General features: G+C 41.5%; 1 protein-coding gene across 3 annotated transcripts in view; it reads right to left on the bottom strand.

The window, feature by feature from the left end:
• LOC102381098 (estrogen-related receptor gamma) overlaps positions 1-20624 on the bottom strand; it is a 265118-nt gene that overhangs the window by 210142 nt on the left and 34352 nt on the right. Inside the window, exon 1 of one of the 3 annotated variants that reach the window (XM_025192659.1) lies at positions 6866-6968. The exons of 1 other annotated variant lie outside the window; for it this stretch is intronic. The gene's annotated coding sequence lies outside the window, so the exon portion shown is untranslated. Of the gene's footprint in view, positions 1-6865; positions 6969-20624 lie in introns of those variants that run through there. One more of the 3 variants, XM_025192657.1, reaches the window with a different exon arrangement.

The raw sequence follows: 20624 nt of genomic DNA, 5'->3' as shown, positions 1-20624 counted from the left end.
TCCTAAGTGACATAAGGGGTTTGGGGCTGACTAATTGAGGGACAAGATCTCATGGGTCTTTTTTTTTTTTTTTTGGTTCTTATCATTTTTTTTTTTGTCTTCCTACCAGACTAGAAGCTCAAAGCACTAAAAATAGAAAAGAAGAAGATGGAGTGCAAATATTTCCCCAGTGAAAACACCAATAATCTTTACCGTGAGCTGACATGAATTGCTTGTTACACTGCCCTAGGATATCATGGCTTGAAGCGACAGCATGTGTGCATACATACACACACGCACGCACGCACACACACACACACAAACACACACCCACACACCACTAACTATCTCCATAGCTTCTGTAATGTGTGTTTGTGCATGTGCGTGTTTCAGGGGCCCCTATGAAATCTGACTTGTAGCCGATGCACCTGCCGTACAAAACACATTATCTGCAGCTTGCCCTTTTTTTCCCTGACTATCCCAGCCCATCTTCCATCACTCTTCCTTCTCTTTCTCCCCCTAACTCCCCCTCCGCTCCCTTTGCTCTGGCATTTTTATTATTAATGTTATTGCTATTATTACTGTCCAAGCATAAGCTGATCCACAGGGGAGCCTGTGTTATTTAACCCCTCAAGCGCTAAATTCCTTCACATGTGCCAAAGACACAGGTTTGTTGTTGCCTCCAGCAATATCCCAGGAAGACGAGTGATGGCGGTGTCATATCATCACACAGCGACTTAATCTATTGCGACACTCAGGGAACAGGCAACTGAAGAGATTTACAGAACACGCTCTCTGACTGCATACAAAAATGTTATCCCCCTTCCCAACAAACCCCAGTCACATGGAACAAAGTGAAACAAATTTTACCCTCCTACCACTCTCATTTTCCACCACTATTATCCAACCCTCCCACTGCATTAATTGTCTTACTGCACCTCATATAACTATACAACGCACTTGTCTCTCCTTTGTTCTTCCCACATTCTTTGATTAACAAACAGCCAGATCATGTTGAACTGCCAAGTAACATACCCTCAGAAATCTTTTATCCATACACTAGATGACTGGAACCATCACTTTCATCAGGGTTATCTCTGCACTAGATGACTGGAACCATCACTTTCATCAGGCTGATCTCTGAATGCTGTCTTTATGTTGTCTGACATCCTGCGCATGTTTCTTGAACAATATTTTAAAAAGAGGTTGTGCTTTTTAGAGGTGCGTATAACACTATCAAGCCTTCACTGCTTAACTGCAGGAAACACTGACAAGAGAAAAGCACCTACTGCATCTACTGAAAAGTTAGAGACTACGTGACATAGTAAGGACTTTTTATTATCGATTACTGTTATTAACCTGGAATACCACCTCCATACAAAATGCAATTAGTCCTCTCAGGAGCAAGGTGAGATTTTCCATCTTAACTCTGATCTTCAACTGAATTGGGACATAAAAATTTGGGATAAACTAAATCAGTGGTGGAATATAGATAATCCACCCTTCTGAAATATCTTTCAACTTCCAGAAGGTGGTGCCCTTCAGAATGACCTTACTGTGCAGGCAACTCGGGGCTTTTGCCATCTGAAACCAGCATCTCTGAAATGGACGCAAGTGGCATCTAGCCCTCTACATGCGAACACAAACCTAACTAAAAGCAAAAAAGTTATCCAGTTTATCTGTTCACTAGTAACCAAATCTTCCCAGAAGTACCTGCAACACCTATCAATAACAGTTATAGTAGATCAACTTTTCAAACCCTTTGTTTAGACAGAACTTTTAGTGACTAAAACAGGAGGGGGGCGGGGTTTCCGAGAGTGAAAAAAGCAGGTTATTTCTTCCTTCTCTTACTAAAATCCTAACCATCAAATGGACAAAATGTAACAAAATCTGAAGATCAGCTCAAACTAGACCATATTAATTTGAGCCCTTGCTTTGATTTTGATGCAACTCTTGCACACAACTCCACATGACTGAGTGAGCCTTTACATCTAAAACTTAAAATGATGATGTCCTCTAGATTGCCAGCCAAGTGAGTATTTAGGAGATACAAGTGGATGCACACATAAAGCACCTGACATATGAAGCATCATCTTGTGCTTCCCTTCCCTGACTCCCCTTCCTCCGTCCCTGTCCCCCCCATCAGAGATTAGTTTTTAAAGGGTTGTTATAATATGCAGGTGAAAAATGGGTAAATATGATGTTGTTCTAACAGTGCGAAAGAAAATATGATACACTTGTAATTATGCTCACTACAGCCTGCTGCCCAAGTCACAGTATCAGAACTCAGGTGATTTTAAAGGAAGTCCACAAAAAATACAACATATTGAGATGCTGTTTCTTGCTCTCATAAGGATTTACTAAGCACTACTAAAGCCGATGGGTATATAATACCTCATTCAAAAATGTAGCAAGTACTTTTCTGCAGCAATACACAGTATCTATCTTGCAAACACTGAAATGATTTTACACTAACATTTAATTTGACCACTTTAACCCTTTTTTACTACAGTGTATTACAACACTTTGTTAAATATGGTGGGTCTTGTCTATATTTGTTGTGGTTAATGCAATGAAATCATTCACATTTTTTCTAACGGTATTAGCAAAGATGATTAAATGAGACAATATAATCCTAATGTGATCTTCTGCGGCTAGAGCTTTCCATTATTGCTTAAGTTCCTGTCCCACTACCAGCCTCATTTCTATTGATCAGGCAATTAGCTCTATTCAATTATTCAATCTCAATCAATAGATTCAGCTCTATGAGATGTAAACATCACACTTACCCTTGCTCACCTTAATTCATGTACCTGCAAATTCAGATGCATGTCCAACTCTTCTCTCTTATGAAGACATGTAAAACTCGCCTTTATATGCAACTAGCTCTGCCCACTTTGTAGACCAAGGATTTGGTTGAACTCAGTTACACCGATCTAAGTGGTCTTTCAGCGTTCAAGCTGGAAAAGCGATGAAATATAATTGTCTGATTCTACATTACTAAATAAAGGGATGAAAGCAGGCCTAATCAGTACTTCCCTGCAAAAAATTCATGTGAAGTGAGTGCTGCAGTTTCTGAGGCTAGACAGATAGTCGTACTTCATTAGCTTTGCCCCAAAAATCCAACCTGCTCCCTGAGAGAAAATTCAAGTGAACCAACTTCAGATTCATATCAACAAGACTGAACTTATATTGGCTTCCATAGCATTTTCCCTAGGTAAAACCTTCAGGAATGGACCTCTCACTAATGTACGAATGTTTATATTATGTATATATTTCTTGCAGGTTACAGTTTCCAGCTAAAGGAAGCACCAGATATTACACAGGCAATAACGAAATCGTCAATTATCCAGGCAAGCTAGTCAAAGAGAGAAGTTATGGGCCTGACTGTGAGTTCAGAGATTGCTGTCTTGTTAAATACTGAGCTTCTAAAGTGCTGAGCAACTCCATTCCCATTGCTGTTAATGACACAGAATTGGGCCCCAAGTAACTATGGCTTATGAACAAGGGAATGGTGCCAAAGAGATGTAACTGTAGGAAAATCTAAAGGAGCTTCTGCATTCATCTGTTAGGACATCATTGCTCATAGAGATGTAAAAATCTATCTAATACTGTTGGGGGTAAAAACGAAATGCCTTAAGCCTCTTTCAGAAACAAAACGTAATTAGAAAAGACTGAATCTTCATATTGAACTCCTTGCTCCCACTTCAGATTATCAGCTGCTGAGGCATTAACATAAACTGCTTCAGTCTTTTAAAGGCTGTATCTGTATTCTAAAGTACCGTTTGTACTTGATACATGCATTTTCAAAATGCTAACAGTCTTTATTCAATAATACATTTGGCAGCAAACAAGCATAATTTCTCTTTCAATATATTTTCTAAATAAATTCTCTAAACTTTATTGAGTTAGATCCTTGGATCATGCTTTGGAAGAAGGAACTGTAAGAGTTTCTGAATAAAGTGAAGCACTTAAGCAAATCAGACTTTATTCTTCACCCACTGAGATGGCTGAGATTTAAGATGAAAGAGCTAGGTTGCCTTTTTCTCCACTTACACGGTAAGGTTCCTTCATTTTCCCTGTTTTCCCAGTACATTTACTTGTAAATCTGGCTACAGCCACATTTGAAGTCCTGAGGTCTGACTCCTGACCTCAGTTATGTTAGCCCTTCCCTGCTGAAGAACTACCCCTTGGATCACTGACTTGCTATTATTCTATGGTTAATAGACCTGACCTGTGCAATATTTTTTATCTGGCTACAGTCCTATCTCTAAATTCTCTATTTTGAATGAATACCGATTTTGTGACATGAAGTCTGCTATATAATGAAATGCAAACAATGAAAAGGCTAAATCAGTTTACAAAAAATCTATTTGTCAAACAGTGTGGAGATGCTCCCAATTTAGTCTGGGCAGTTCATGCAGCTCTTGATAAGGGAGTTAAAACTGAGCCGTTCCACTGCATAAAAATAGAGGCATCTGCAAAAGAGATACAATTTCTTTCAGAGAATCTTTTCTGTAACCTGTAGCTAATTAAAAAAAAATCCTGGATTCTGGGGGAATTTTCTTACAACCAGGAGCACTGTGTTATAGAAGGCAGCAGCAAAAGCCTCCCCAGCATAGCTCCCTTATGTCACATTTGCATTTCTATTCAGCTACATTGCCTGACAATGAAGCAAATGGGTCTGCCTTATCTGTACAATTCTGGACAACAGAGATTTCTAAGCCATACAAAGGAAGGAGCTTAACATTCAACACTCAACACTTCCCCGTGCAGCCCCCCCAAGACCCTGTGGGGAATGCAGCCACATAAACACCTGTCTACACCAAAAAACTCCAACTGTCACATATTATTAGAAAAGGAGCTGGTTAAAAAAGCCATAAAGCCTTTCAAGAAACATGCCTGTCTCAAGGAAAACAAAACAAAACAAAACAAGACACGGTCCCAAATTTTGAGATTTTAGGGTATTATAATTGAAAGCTGGCTGGGGAGTGGTCCTGGAATGCAAAGAGAGGATATAATACCTAATATATCATTTGCTACACTCTCTGTCCCGTTTTGACTGGTTTTTAATAAACCAAATACAATTGAGAAATCTTTTTATCATAAGAAATGTTCAACCTTCCCCATCCCTCTAGTTTTCATTAGAAAACCCTTAGCAGGTAGCCTTGCTAACTTGTGCCATTTCATTTCAGTATGAGGAACTGTCATACTAATTCCTTCAAAATTAATATCTTCTGATTTAAAAGTTAAAAATGACACAAAAATTGCACAAGCTGAAATCTCCAGATCAAACTGTGTTATGACAGGACTTAAGCTAGTATTCTGTCATTTTGTGATATACATGTACATGTTTTATCTGTCTTCTTAGTCCATTCCCTTGCCCTACACCCTCAGATCTTCATCTCCACCGTTTGGAGTTCAAAGACCCTTCTCTGGAAGAGATTTAGCCACATGCACATTAGACTATACGGCAGATTTCTGATAAGGGCAGCAGAGATGGGAAAGAAAGCTAGTCCTCCTTTTGCCCACTTTGAAAGAGGTAGACATCTTAGAGCATATTGTACATTTTACACAGTGTAAATTTGGATTCAATTGATGAGTTGCATGTCAACTCTTCCTTTCACAGCTAGGCAGTGCTGCATACTGCTGAATTTCATGCCAGATGCAGATGCGCAATTCTCTCTCTCTCACACGCACGCAGATGCATGCATAGAGCTTTGGGGACCCTTGAGGTTGAAAAAAGTCAATATAAAATGTAATAAAGTATATCATTAGTGCCCAAATAAGGCAGTCACCTTCAGTGAGGAACACAGAAGGGCTCTTTGGATCCACAGAAAGTGTGAAGAACCTTCTATCCCAAATTTAACTACCTCTGATGCCTGAGGAATTGCTGCCTTTATATCATCCCTTTCACCTCTGCAAGACCCTGAGCAAAGAGGCCACAGTGTATTCTGGCTCTCTAAATGCTAGCAAAAGGACAGCCAATCTATATTGTCCCTGACACTGAAAATGAAATTATTGCTACATATGAACAAAACTATCATTTTTCCATGATATCAAGTCTCCCAAAACACTACGTATCCTTCACATATGGCAAGGGTGACAGAAACAAGATGGAGGATCAATTTTGTCTTTAAATGTGCAATAACATGGCTCCAGATGACTTCATGGGAGACGTATATGCAGCACAGGACAGAATTTAGCCCTTCAACATTAGTAGAACATAAGGATTTTCCTTGCATTGTATAAAAGGACAATGCAATATACAGAAGCTGCAAGCATAATGTGAATGTTAACCAACAGTTACCGCATTGTTGCATTTGAAATATAATGAAATGCATTGACTTATTAGTGGCCAGTGTCACAAAGGGAAAAAGAAGGAATGCAGCCTTGACAGTTAAAGAAAGACATGCTAGGAAAAGCATTTTACATTGATTTGTCCAAGGACAACCTGGATCTCAAGTTAGGTTATCCAATAAGCTTAAGTGGTTATCCAAATGAAAATTAACCTCCAGCCTCAGCTGCCTTGTAAACACTATGCAACAGAAGTTGCACCTTGTACTGTACTTTGCGGAGTGCATACATAATTTATATCAGTGTGCTGTGTTTTGAAGACACCTATCACCGTGGTTTCAGATGCATTTTTTAAAGGATGCAGCACAACAGACCCAGCAGAATCAGAGGAGAAATTCAACTAATTTATGAGCCCTGCAAGCCTAACACCATTTATTCTGTTCTCTGGGACTTTTACAAGAACAGTTTATATTTTCAGCATCAGGTCAGATGCAATGCTTAGTCCACATACCTAGGATTTTAAGAGCAGATCAACAGGAATTTGGAGATAAAACATAATAAAACCATTGTGCCAAACAATTCAACGTACCTGTATCTGCTGTCCAATACAAAGGCAGAATGCAATGATTTAGCCTTATGAAAGCACTCCCCCGGTATCTACCATCTAGGATGCGTTTTTGGTCAGCTGTTCTACAAAGAAATGTAAGGGTCCTCTGTCCATTATCTAATATTTCTAGTATTGTAAAACACTTTGAAAAGAAAATGGATGTGATGATTAGCTCAATTCAGTCCCTTTCTTACTTTCCATGCTCCTTTTACTAAACATTACCTGGCACATTTTTCCATTCCTTTGCTTGGATCATTTCCCCAAAAGTGCATTGAACTCAAAGAATGAGCCTTCTGACTTTATCTAATCTGAGTGGAACCAGATAATAATTATAAAGATTACCAGCTCACCCCCTCATCTGTATTACTAGCATTGTGTGTGCTGTTACTGTCTAATGGCCTGCCTGGTTACAAAATTGTCCCACCTTCCATCTGTTCTTCTTGCTGGCCTACTGCCACTTCAGCCTCAACACTTCAGTCTTCAAGATGTCATTCAACTTGGTTTGCTCTCATACCCATTTGTTTCTCTCTCCATGTGAGATCAACCATACATCTTTCCATGTTTCTCTCTCTTGCCTTTAGCTTCTGCTCCATCTTCTTAGTAAGTGTCTACGTTTCTGCTCCATTTATCATAGCTGGCAGTATGCACTATGCAGGTGTCAAGGAAAGCAGGAGAGAGTTCACTATTCATGATATTGCCTCTCCAGCCTTCTCATGACTCACCATCCAGTCGCAGTTCTTAACTCTAAGCTACTTGTTTAGAATGTGTGTTCCAGATAAGTCACTTTAAGTTGATACCGAGGTGCATAAAGAAAACAATTCTGCTTTAAAGTCAACAGATGCTTCTTCAGTCTCTCTCTCAGCTCTTTTCTATTTTAATTTTTCTTTTTGTTTACTTCCTGAGTTTTGATGCTGTAATTTTAGCTTTTTATACTTACTGACAAAAAAGTGCATTCAGTCCATAAGAGGATGCTAGAAGTAATGCATATTTACATACCATTCTACTTTTTTAAATGCTCAACACTCAGTTGACAGATATGTTTCTTATTTCCTAATTACTATAGACACACAATGACTAAATACAGTCCATTTTTTTATTTAAGGGACTGTGGAAGGGGGTAGTATTCTGGACCCACAATGATGCAGAATCAAGGATGAAATGCTTAGCCAAATTCTGCCCTCATTTACCTTGACTTCCTTAAGATAGTTACAGGGTGACTGGAGGCTGAATGTGATACACTGCTTCTAAATAACTTAACATGTGTATGGACTTTACCTTATATGGGTAACACAGATCCGTGTGCTCACCTGCACTAAAGATCAGGCTCACCAGAGTTATGATTAAACTCTGTCATCTATTAACTCTATGCACAAAAGATTCTGAACCAAAATAAAACCCGGAAGAGCATTCAACTCAGAATAACACCAAAGTAAAATCTGAGTTCATTTCATTATATTATCTAAGATTCAGCATGAAATTCTTAATTCCAATACAGCTCCCTTCTGTCCATTATAAGTAGATTTGAAATTCTTAAAAAAAAAAAATTAAACATATCCAAGCCACACCCCACTCTCTGATCTAACAGATTTCCATTGACATAAGAACTGCAACTCTGAGAATTGTTAGCATATACCACCTAAGTGAAAATACTGAAATGAACACAGTATCAGGTGTCACGGTGAACGTAGTCTTTCTGGACTTTAGGAAGGCCTTCGACACTCTCTCACCCCATTCTCATTAAAAAATTAGGCAGCTGTGGTATTGATGCCTACACAGTCAGATGGGTCACAAATTGGTGGGAGGGTGGTGGTGGGCAGGTCATTTTCAACCTTGAGGGATGTGGGCAGTGGGGTTCCCCAGGGCTTGGTCCTCGGGCCCGCACTGTTCAACATCATCATCAGCGACTTGGATGAGGGGGTGAAACACTAAGATGTGGGGGGAAGTGGGCACGCTAGAAGGGAGGGATAGGCTACAACTAGATCTGGACAAGTTACAGAGGTGGGTGGATGAGAATAGGATGGGTTTCAATACTGACAAGTGCAAGGTGCTACACGTGGGGAGGAAGAACCAGCAGCATACCTACAGGCTGGGGACCTCCCTTCTCGTCAGCACAGAGGCAGAAAAGGATCTTGGAGTCACTATTGATTTTAAGCTGAACATGGGCCGCCAATGTGAGTAGCCTTGTCAGGAAGGCTAACCGCACCTTGTCAAGCATCCACAGATGCATCACGAGCAGGTCCAAGGTGATCCTCCCCCTCTATGCGACACTGGTCAGACCGCAGCTAGAGTACTATGTCCAGTTCTGGGTGCTGCACTTCAGTTGGGATGTGGACAGCATCGAGAGGGTCCAGAGGAGGGCCACTCACATGATCAGGGGGCAGCATGGCAGGCCCTACGAGGAGAGGCTACAGGACCTGAACCTGTTCAGCCTTCACAAGAGAATGCTGGAGGGGATCTGGTGGCCATCTATAAACTTACCAAAGGGGACCAGCAGGGAACGGGAGAGTCCCTGTTCCCCCAAGCACTACCAGGACTAACTAGGAATAACGGCCATAAGTTGACAGAGAGTAGATTCAGATTAGACATCAGGAAGCACTACTTCACAGTCAGGGTGGCTAGGATCTGGAACCAACTTCCAAGGGAAGTGGTGCTCACTCCTACCCTCAAAAAGAGACTAGATAATCACCTAGCCGGGGTCGTTTGACCCCAGCATCCTTTCCCGCCCATGGCAGGGGGTTGGACTCGATGATCTGCTCGGGTCTCTTCCGACCCTACCAACTATGACACTATGAAACACACTAGTTGAAGGGGTGTAGGTCGTAGCCATGTTGGTCTAAGGACATAGGCAGACAAGGTTCTTTGGGTGAATCTGATATCTTTTATTAGAACAACTTAAATAGTTGGACATTTTTTTCTTAGCAAGCTTTTGGGTTTAAAAACCCTTTGTCAGGTTCAGGAAGTATCTGCAGTTGGTGTGTGCTCCATCACTGTCACACTAGTTGGATGCATGTATATGCAATCAATATACATATCAAAATCCTTTTAAAACATGTGTGCTCTGAATAGCCTGCCTGAGCAAAATGTTGTAGAGGACTTGACAAGGTGGCTCAGAATCCAGGATCAGACGTGCCGTTTTCACTTCTAGGTCACCCATTCAGCTCCTGGCCAGGGAAGTAGTGCTCAGAAGTTCCAACCATTTGACAACAATTCAAAGAGAATAAAATAGAATGGGTGATCTTGATGGAGTTCCTAGTAAACAGATGCATTCACATTTCAAAACTCCAGGAAGTCTCCACAGGAAGACAAAGGACTGGATAGATATGAGTCTCAACCACTCTCTGCCTGCCGTAAGTGGTCCTTCACTGAACTGAAACCGGAAAGGTATCCATCGAAATTACAGTATGACCCAATATTATCAAAACTATCACCTGCCTGCTCTGTCCTTCACCAACTTTTGGGGGAGAAAATGCAGTCTTCCTTTTTCTCCTTTTTAATGGCTTAAAACTTGCAGCATATGTATGATTTTACTATGGATGAATTACTGACTACTAGTATACTATGTCATTAATTATACTTGGGCAGGAAGATGTGGGAAAGGTTCTTAAACTCTACAGCTTTTCAATTTATCAAACTAGAAAAGTATAGTCCTACAAGAGAGATTTCAGGAGAAACAGGCCTGCCAGACTCCCCTGGAACCTTGTGTCTAGGTCTGGTGCTCTAGTTTTCATATTTCAGGCAAGATATTGAAAAAAAGGAAAAAGTTCAGAAAATAGCTACAAGAATGGTCTGAGGTCTGGGAAACCGTGCCTAAAAAACAAGAGACTTGAGCTGAAGTGACTTGATCATGGCCTAACAAAAACCTATACCTGACAAACAGATTTCTGACACTAGACAGCTTTTAAATCCAGTTTCAGGATTGCTTGTTTTCTACCCTGTGTAACAAAGGACTGAAGGTATGCATTCCCTATGCTCTTCTGTCAGTGAAACTCTCTGCCCGATTACATCCTTGTTGCCACCCACTAGCATTAACATGACAACATAATAATAGCAAAATAAACCATATGGACAATGTGTTTCCCATTTGCTGTAAGAGGCAACCGTTGTTATCAATTCTACTCTGTAACCATTGTTTAAAGTTGATTTTTTTTACCAGCACAATCAATTCTACAAAGTAAACCTACAAACTGCTTTACATTTCAGGGCCAATCCAATGGCACAACAAGCAGGGTTTGGCCTACAAACCCTGCAGGGGGTTGTATGTGTAGGCGGGAAGGGGGCGTTTCCTGAGAGCATGAGCATAGAGAGGCAAGTGTCTTACCAGTCCGTGGTCGTGGCTGCTGCTGCTCCTGCCACTGCCATGGTCTGTCCACCCTGGCTCTTGCTCTTAAAGCAGCAGCAGCAATGTAGTGCCCGTGCACCAGCTGCTGCTGCAAGAGCAATGCTGTGGGGCTGCCCTTGCTGCCAAAGAATGAACGCCCAGGGGGTGGAGGGTGATTTTGGTGCCCCTCCTAAGTTAGCACCCAGGACTGGTGCCCCTCTCACCCATCCCTAGTTACCCTGCTGGGCCCATTCTTCAGTTTCCCATATATGAATGTTTGAACAGGATTAGTTACATGAATTAGGGCAGAAGAATCAGGGCCCAAATAATAAACTATGTTTCTTCCCGTTGACCAATCTCTTCCAGCAGCGACTTCTTTTATTTCACTAAAACAATGAATGTTATGTGAGTGCCATTTTAAGTTTTAATGTGAATGCTCAGACAAATTAAAATTCCTTAGAATCCTCTCCTTAGAATTGCCCTCCTTTGCCAACAGGAGATAAAAATATGGCCCATTACTCTAATCCTTAATATCCCTCATGCTTAATTTGAGGCAGCTACACAATGTCTTAACTTACCCCAAGGAAAAAGTAAAACATAAAATTGCTTTGAATAACACTGGTAGCCAAAAGTCTAGCACTGTTTTATCCACCTAGAAAAAAACCTGTCTGAGGGAGAATGACAACAGCATGAAGCTGGTCAAGGTTATGGCTGCAAAGAAAGCAAAGTCCAGGGTAACAATATACTTGGAATGGGTAACACAGCTTAGTGGGCAACACATGTGGCAAATCATGAACAATGGCAAATTACTGTGAGATAATGAAGGGATGCATCCCTGCCAGACAAGGACAGCACAAGACAATGACCCATCCAATTATCTTTACTCTTATTTTATTCTTCATCCTTCAGTCAACTATTTCAAGCACGGGAAGCACCCTCTTAAATCAATCTTACATTCATTCCATTTATTCCTTTACAGGTATGCTCATTTTATTCTGGTCCATTCTGTGTCTGGCGCCATAGAAAAGAACAAATTAACGTGAGCATAAAAATCTAGCAGACTCTGTCTGCAATGTGCTAACACACATTTTCAATATTTCCCCCTTTACAGAAGTTCCATTAACCATCCTCTGTGGCAAACTGCTGTTTAGTAACCAGTGCCATCATGTGCAATGGGGCAAATCATACCCTATTGACCAATGCTACACATTTGTTTGTGTTGTCTCTGGTTCGACAAGTCTGTACTGATGGCACCTGTTAAAGCTGCTTCAACTAAGCTGTTCTGCATTTGTCTGGCTGGATTTGGACTTCCTGGATCCCTGACTGAATACAAAGTGATTTGAAAAACCAGTGTTTGGCAACAAGCACAGTGGGGCGTACACTGTGTGTTGGTATACAAGAGCACAATGTGTTCTTCATAACATCACTAAGGGAGCATGCTGCTAGAATCTCTGTGCTGTTGAGATCAAAATGGTCTCCTTTGTTGTCAGCTGTTTAATAGCAGCTGTTTAATGTAATTCCAAATGATCCGCTTGAATGAAGTTGTCATTCTTGCAGTTCACTTTAATGTAGTAAAAAACACAGCTCAGCCACATTATTTTTCTATTGTTGTTTTCAAAAGTTACATGTTCTAACTAGCCTACTGAAATAAGAATAGCTTTTGTCATTTCTGGAAACACTAAAAAGTTACAATAATGAATAAAAAGGAAAGAATTGAATATGAACTGTAAAATATTTCCTGTTTGGTATTTCAAATATAAGATTTTGGCTACAAATACCTTCCCTATTTCAAATGTTCAGCAACAAATAGTGAACTTGACAACCAATACCTGTAGATAAGGATATCTATATCTATTCATTTTTATATCAAGGTGTTTTCATATGAGTTGGTTTTTACTCTCTATTTCATAAAGCAGAAAAGTTGATGGAAAATGTTGATATGGTTCATAGAAATTTACATTCTTGTTAACATATTAAGTGATTTAACTTGGGTAAATGTTCTGTTACAAAATTACTTTTGTTAAAATTTGTTTGATGCTATCACAGATAATACAGGATATAATCTTTAAAAATATTTGCAGTTCTCTGATGAACAATAGAGGGCACTAATGCTTCTAATCTGGAGAAAGCATCACATATCAGACAACAAAATAGCAATGATACTTGTAGCACAAAACCACATCATCTATACCAAATACATACTGGTATATAGTAAATAGAAGATTTCTCTCTCTCTCTCTCTCTCAAAAAAAATCTCTTTGTCCTTTAAGTTTCATTTTTTTTGGCCACAGACAGTAGCGTGAAAGCAACATACTAATACTTGCAGCATTTCAAAGTGTCTTTTTTCTTTTGTTCATCGCATAAAGCAAAGACAACTTTTTCTTATGCAACACTCTCTTTTAAGCATTTTTTCACCCTATTGTTGTCCATTTATCCACTCCTTTATACATCTGTTTAAAGGTAAACCAATTCCATTGAAAATTTCTGGTAAGTGTAGAAGCCAAACACTATTTAGCATACGTGGCATGTATGTTCCTACCATCCTGGTACAGAAACATGGGGTAACAAATGCCAAAGATTAACAGGCACCTGAATGCTGCCTGAAAGCAAAGTTTAGAACACTGTTCTTGGACTTATTTTTACGTTTCCACCCAGCTCTAACAGTTTAAACAGTTTCACTTAAATGAAATGCAGTATTCATTTACTTGGATTTTCAATAAAATATGCATACATGTCAGGTGCCTGTTAACTCTTTATTGTTCATAGAAGTTAAATGACCCAAGCCAGAAAACAGTTCCTTGTTTAGCTCAGAATAGTTCCCAAGAACAAACAACTTCATTAGCACTGCTAGCAGCTGTGCATCATCTACCTTTTTGAAATGCTTACCAGTCTTTCTCATTGCTATTCAAAGAAGCAGATTTATTTCTCAGCCCTGGAGATTGAAATTTTGGAAAGACACTTAAATTGTGCCCAACACAAACTAATGGATTGGTTTTTCTTAAGTTCATACCGTATTTTTTCCTTTTTTTAAAAAAGGACACCACCTCAATAAAATTAGAAAAATCTTCTATTGAGAAAGCATTAATTCAATTACCTAACTAATTACCTAAAGAAATCTAACAAAAAAGAATACTCCCTGCTGCATATATAGTTCTAGAATATATTGTTAGGGGAAAGGCCAGTTCACCTATCCAAGTGCAACAACATTTTCAAAGTTTACATGAATTTCTTATGACTTCCAACTTCAAGGACTGTATGTATCTGGTTTGCAGAGGTACTGAGCAGTTTCCAATGATATCTGGTAACATAACCCCACATCTTTTCTGAATCAACTGAAACAGTTAAAAATAATATTAATGGGTACTTTGGGAGTCTGGCATTTCTGACAGCCAGACTCCAGAGGCTTCTAAGCAAGCAACGCAAAATTAAAATAAAATTAGTGAAAAAAAACTGAAGGTTTTGTCCTTAAACAATATAAAATGGTATTAATATATAGCCTCTCATCACAGACTTTTAAACCATGGCTATGAGACAGCCAACACAAATCCAGCTTGTGGAGCCTCTTTATCTGGCCCGCTAAGCTACTGGTAAGCTACTGGAATTTGGAGGGATGGCCTGCCACAAAATGCAGGTCTGGCAATGGCCATCAGCAACAAGTTTTTTTGCTGCCATGGCCACCCTCAAACCCTCATCGTGCCCCCACATAGATTGTCACTTCTGTACTTACCACTGCCAACTCAGAACCAACCACCTCCTGACGTGCCACCACTGGCACAGTGGCCATGGCAATCACTCTTGTGCCCCACGCTGAATCTAGACCGTGAGGTGCCCCTGAATTCCAGATTCAGCCTGGGTCTCAGGTCACAACTCAGGTCTAAACACACAACCCTCACTAGGGGCCCGATTCAAACCCTCTGAAATCAAAGGAAGTTCTTTCACCAACTGCAGTGGGTTTTGATCAGGACTTACATATTTTTCTTCTATTTTTCTAGGGTGGGTTGGGGGATGCAGGAGGTTGGCTTCTGCATATTTCTCTTTTTCTTTCAGTGAGTCAGAAGATATCATTAAAAGCTACTTGTAAAATGCAAGTCATCATGCAGACAGTCAGAACTAGTTATGCCGGTTATTCCTCACATAATACCAAGTGGGTGCTTCCACATGTGCAAGAAAGGAAGAGCAATAAACTCTGCCACATTTTGTGCTGGAGTCAACTGCTCCTGGGCACCGGATCTACATGTGCACCTGGGACCACAGCACTTTGGGCTGGGGTGGAGCAGCCCCAGGCTGGCAGAGGGTCCTGGGAGTCAGCCCCAGGCTCCGGGTGGCAGTGTTGGGCAGCAGAGGAGCTGGCTGGGGCACGAGGGTGCTAAAGTACAGGGCTCGGTGGCAGGCAGCCCCCGCACATTAGTACCCTTGTGTCCCGTGAGTATTATCTTATGGCAGAGTTCATTCATTTACTGCACCCTAATATCAGCATACGTGTAGATGGTGATGCTTTACAGCTGAGCTAATTAGTCTACTCAGCAGTAAAGCACAGATGTGTAGATGCACCCGGTATTATGACTAGGAAATACAGCCACCTTGGGAGAAGGGCAGCAGTTAAGCTGATAACCAGCACACCAGTAACCAGAGGAACAGAATACTGGCTATAGAGACCAAGGAGAAATCCTACTGTTTATGAACATTATATAGAATTCCTTAGTTTTAAAGATCTCACTTGACAGGCTGACATACAAATGAACTGCATAAAACTTAGTGTGGGCCAGCAAACATAGGAAAACACCTTCTTTCAAAGGAAGTATGTTCAATAATTATCAATGTGAAAAATCAGAAAGCAATTAAAGTGAAACTGGGCCTCTGATGGAGAGGCCCAGTGGATGGAGATGCAAAGAGAGATCTTGGGCAACTCAAACTCTTTATCAGACAGCCAAGAGTCCTATGTAAGTATTAAATCCATGGACAAAGAGAAAAAAATCACATAAAAATTCAAGTTTCTACCACTTCTCCATGCATCATAAATTCTCCCTGCCTGGCCTTCAGCAGCTCAGCAATGACTGCTACCGCTATTATTATACTGTAGGTCAATTGGCTGTCTTACAGTTGTTGCTTGGAGGCCTTACATAGGCCAGAAACTACGCTGGTTTTAGTATTTCTCTTTCCCCTTAAGTCATAAGTATTCTAAGAAAGTAATTTCATCACAAAACTGCTGGATACATAAAAACGTAGATTCCAAATATTTTGAAGGACACATGGGATGACTCCTCTCTGCCACTTGACCCTATCCCTGCATTTCCCCCAAGGTGCTGTCCACCACTTCAACATACTGATCAACTGTCTTCCTTCATCTCAATCACTGTCTGTCTCAACATTATTTTCCCTTCACTCACCAGGTTAGAGATACACTGCGTGCAAAGGGATCCAGAGGCCATACTGATACAGGTATTAGGACTTTGATTCCTAATTCAGTGCTGAGTATTTGTGAAAGGGAGCCAAGCAGTGAGCATTTTTATTCTTTATGACCTGCCAGTAGCAATAAACAAAGCGCCTCAGAAATAAGTAAAACAAAAAACACAAAACAGAAAAAACACCCTTCCAACCCATAGCTACTCACAACTGCTTAAAATACAACTGTATAACTTTATAACTGTATAACAAAATGTAATTTTAAATAACATAATCCAAACCCCTGGGAAACCTGCCTTCAGAATTATTTTAGAGACTTATCACTCTTTATTTTAGGAGGACAGAATGAAAAGAATGTCAGTATGTATGGGACATTATTCATAAACTTAATGCAGGAAACAACTTAGGGCAAGTCAATGCTGCCTGTGCACCAAACCCAAGAGAATCACCAAGAATGGCACCCAGCCATTCCTGTTCACTGTGCACCAAAGTCCAAAAATTAGGCAGGGTAACCAGCTCAGAGTGGCCCTGGACATGCTGAAGACACCCACCCCAATGGCTGTAGACATCTGCTTAAAGTTGTGCTAACTAACTACATTGCTTGACTTCTGGGCTTTCATGCATGCTGAACAAGTGGACAGGGTCTGCTTCCCAGCTTGCCTTTGGGCTTGACCTGGCGGCTGATTTTATGGTTGTCACAGGACTCAAATTTCAAAGCTTTCTGCTACCAAATGTTTCCTTCTTTTTATGGTCCTTTAAAAGATACAATAAACAATCTTGTGCATATGGGAAAATGATGGCAACAGAGGTAAACTGTGGCAAATCTTCTCTGGTCTTAAATCAGATATACAATAGCCCTAGGACAGTGGTTTTCTACCAGGGTCCTGCAATACATTTTCAAGGGTGCCATCACTGCAGCAAGGTGAAACTATCCCAACATGTCTCATTTTCCATGGGATACATGTGAAGTCAGACCAGAAAGCAGCTGTAATTTATCTGATAAACCTAACGTAGTCAGGAGTGCCGCCTCCTGCTGCAGCCACTGCCAGTCTGGCTCTGTGCCCACCTTGTGCATGCAGGACAATTCCACCTGGCGGTAGTGGCAGTGCAGCAGCCTGGGGAGACAGCTGATTGAGAACCACTGTTCTGGGGATGTCTTTCCTGGCTGCTGTACTGGCACCGCTGTGACCAGGTGGAACTATTCTGTTTGTCTGCAGGATACGTGTGCAGGACTAGACTGGGAAGCAAGCCGCTGAGGCAGAAGCAGATGCTCTTGCCTCCATTAGGTTTATCTGACAAAATAGGTAAGCTGAGACAGTGGGAAAGGGGTTCGCAACTGGGGTTACTGTAAATTCAAACAAGTTAGGGAGGGATACCTTGAGTCTAGAGATGGTGAGAAACACTGATCTATGAGTTCTGCACAAGTTGGGTGATTCTCATTTCTCAGATTAATTCTTGGCAAGGACTTCTTCTCCAGGAGGGAAAAGATAGAGTGAAAGAGGACAGACCTTTGTACCATGGTGGGGTTAGTGGTGTGGACTAGAAGGAGAGGTCAGTACTAACTGAGCTCTATAGCAGCATGTCTTGCCACAGGGTATGGGTAAGCAAGTTTCAAACTTCACAAATTGCAAAAGCCATTGTAAGGTTTCAGGATAAGAGGCATGCTAATTAACAAGGTGAAGAATATTTCTTTAGAATCAAAAATATTCTCCTACCACCTTTCTAGTAACATGGGTTAATTAATTAATAGAATATTCAAAATGAATAGATTATTTGAAAAAATAATATAATAAAAGCCCCTGGTGCTTTCACCTTTGAGGTATTGGTGGAATCTTTGACAGAAGGTAGGGCAGATTTGCATTTTATAGACTAACTAAATCAGAGTTGTATAGTATAAACTCTCATAAGCAGCAGCTCACTTCATTGAATGCTGTAAAGAGACAGAATCTTGGAAGGTTTACTGGTGAAGTAAGCCACTGATAATGAAAGTGTTGCATCTCTGTTTTATGTAGTCTATATGCTGCAAATCTACCTTGCCTTCTGCCTGACTTCAGATTAACATGACAAACACAGTACTGCCTGTGAACAGAAGCAGACGTTGCCCTTGTCTCACCACAAATGCCCAAACTCTGTGGCTGCCACATAGATGGCATCAATTTGTGCTGGTTAAATGTGGCAGATGTCTGTTAGGTTTATGGCAGGTGAGCAGCCAGCCTGGAACTGTCTACTCTCCAGCTGCCCCAGGCGGGCAAGCCTGGGGCTTCAGAGGCCTGCTCCTGCATACCCGGGGAATTCCGATGCCCAAGGGCACGCAGAACCAGGCCCCTGAAGCCCTAGGAGCACCTGCCTGGGTTTCTCCATTTAGGATTCCCAGGCACAGGTTGACACTCCAGTGAGGTCCTAGGGCTGGAACCACCAATGAGCTAAATCTCCAGGGCATATCTCTGTAAAAGGCAAACACCAGCTCTGGTGTGGTCCCAGCCCCGGACTGCATCAGAGTGTCAGATTCACTCTGGTACATCCCTGGGGCTGGGACCACCAGTAAGCTGATTGCTGGTCTTAACCCTAAGACTGCACCAGTGTCAAACTTGCTCCACTGTGGTCCTGGGCCTGGCAGTCTCAGCCCTAGGACTGTACTGCAGTGAATTCAACACTCTAGTGCAGTTCCAAGGCCAGGACCACCAGTCAGCTGATTGGCAGTCTCAGCCTTGGGACTGCAGTTGGGTTTCCCCATTGGGGCAGGAGAAGAACAGCTGCCCATTGACCCACAGGATCCATGGGCAGGGCAACAAGTGTTTTGCGCAATGAAGCATATCAGCTGCATTGGGGTACATCCTGGCACAGCTGATCTGCTTCATTTGGCAATGTCTATTTATGCCATAGGACATAAACATAGAAGGTGGCTGTGGTAACCTGGAAATGTTTTCCTGCCTTTGACACCTTATACCCACCATCATTTCTTACAGGTGAATGACAATGCTGAGGCCTTCTCTATCCCATATGCTAGATCCTGAGTCAGTCTTGCAGCACATATTCACATGAGTAGCCCCATCACTGTCCTGAGTGGGACTATCCTTAAATAAGAACTAAATGACTGGGTACCATATTAACAGAAATCATGTCTTAAAATGAAAAGTACAAGTTGAACACTGTCCTAGTGAGGAGGCTGTTACCTCAATAATCTTTATCAGTGTACCCCCCCAGGTCTGATTGGAAAAGACCACATAGGTGGCACCCCTTTCTCTCTAACTATGGCACTCGGTAGGGTGTTTCCCAAACCCCCAGGTCACTTTGTGACCATAATGTATGAGAGGAGTCAAGTGGATGATCTTATACATCTTTTGGATGGAGTGGTTACTTTTGAATTTAGAGGACTGGACTCAATGGCCCAGGAAGACCCTTTCAACCCTACATCTTGACTAACAGAATTTGAGCTCTTACAATGATATAGAACAGGGGATGTAAGACTCCCCTTGCCACCTCAGACTGGACATTAGGAAGAACTTCTTCACAGTTAGAGTGGCCAAGGTCTGGAATGGGCTCCCAAGGGAGGTGGTGCTCTCCCCTACCCTGAGGATCTTCAAGAGGAGGTTGGACAGGCATCTGGCTGGGGGCATCTAGACCCAGCCCTCTTTCCTGCCTATGCAGGGGGCCGGACTCAATGATCCATTGAGGTCCCTTCCGACCCTAGCATCTATGAATCTATGAACCTCTCCCCGCAAATGTCTACTGCACTAATGCAAAACAAGAAGACGAAGCCTTCAAAATTCTAGTGTGCATGCAACTGGGGGATGACATGGTAGGGGACCTCCAGATCGGTAGCCATCTGGGGGTCAGTGATCACCTAATAATAGAATTCACCATAAGACGTTGAGTGGGTAAGGTAACTAGTAGGGTGAAAGTGCTAGACTTTAGGAAAGCTGATTTCAATGAACTCAGGCGATTAGTCAAGGACGCACTGCAGAGTAGGACTTTTGAAGTGATGGGAGCCCAAGAAAGGTGGCTGTGCCTTAAGGAAAC

Source organism: Alligator sinensis, unplaced genomic scaffold (genome assembly GCF_000455745.1).
Source record: "Alligator sinensis unplaced genomic scaffold, ASM45574v1 scaffold1723_1, whole genome shotgun sequence".
Lineage (NCBI taxonomy): Eukaryota > Metazoa > Chordata > Crocodylia > Alligatoridae > Alligator > Alligator sinensis.
Note: the sequence above shows the minus strand (reverse complement) of the source record. Positions and strands in the feature narration are given on the sequence as shown.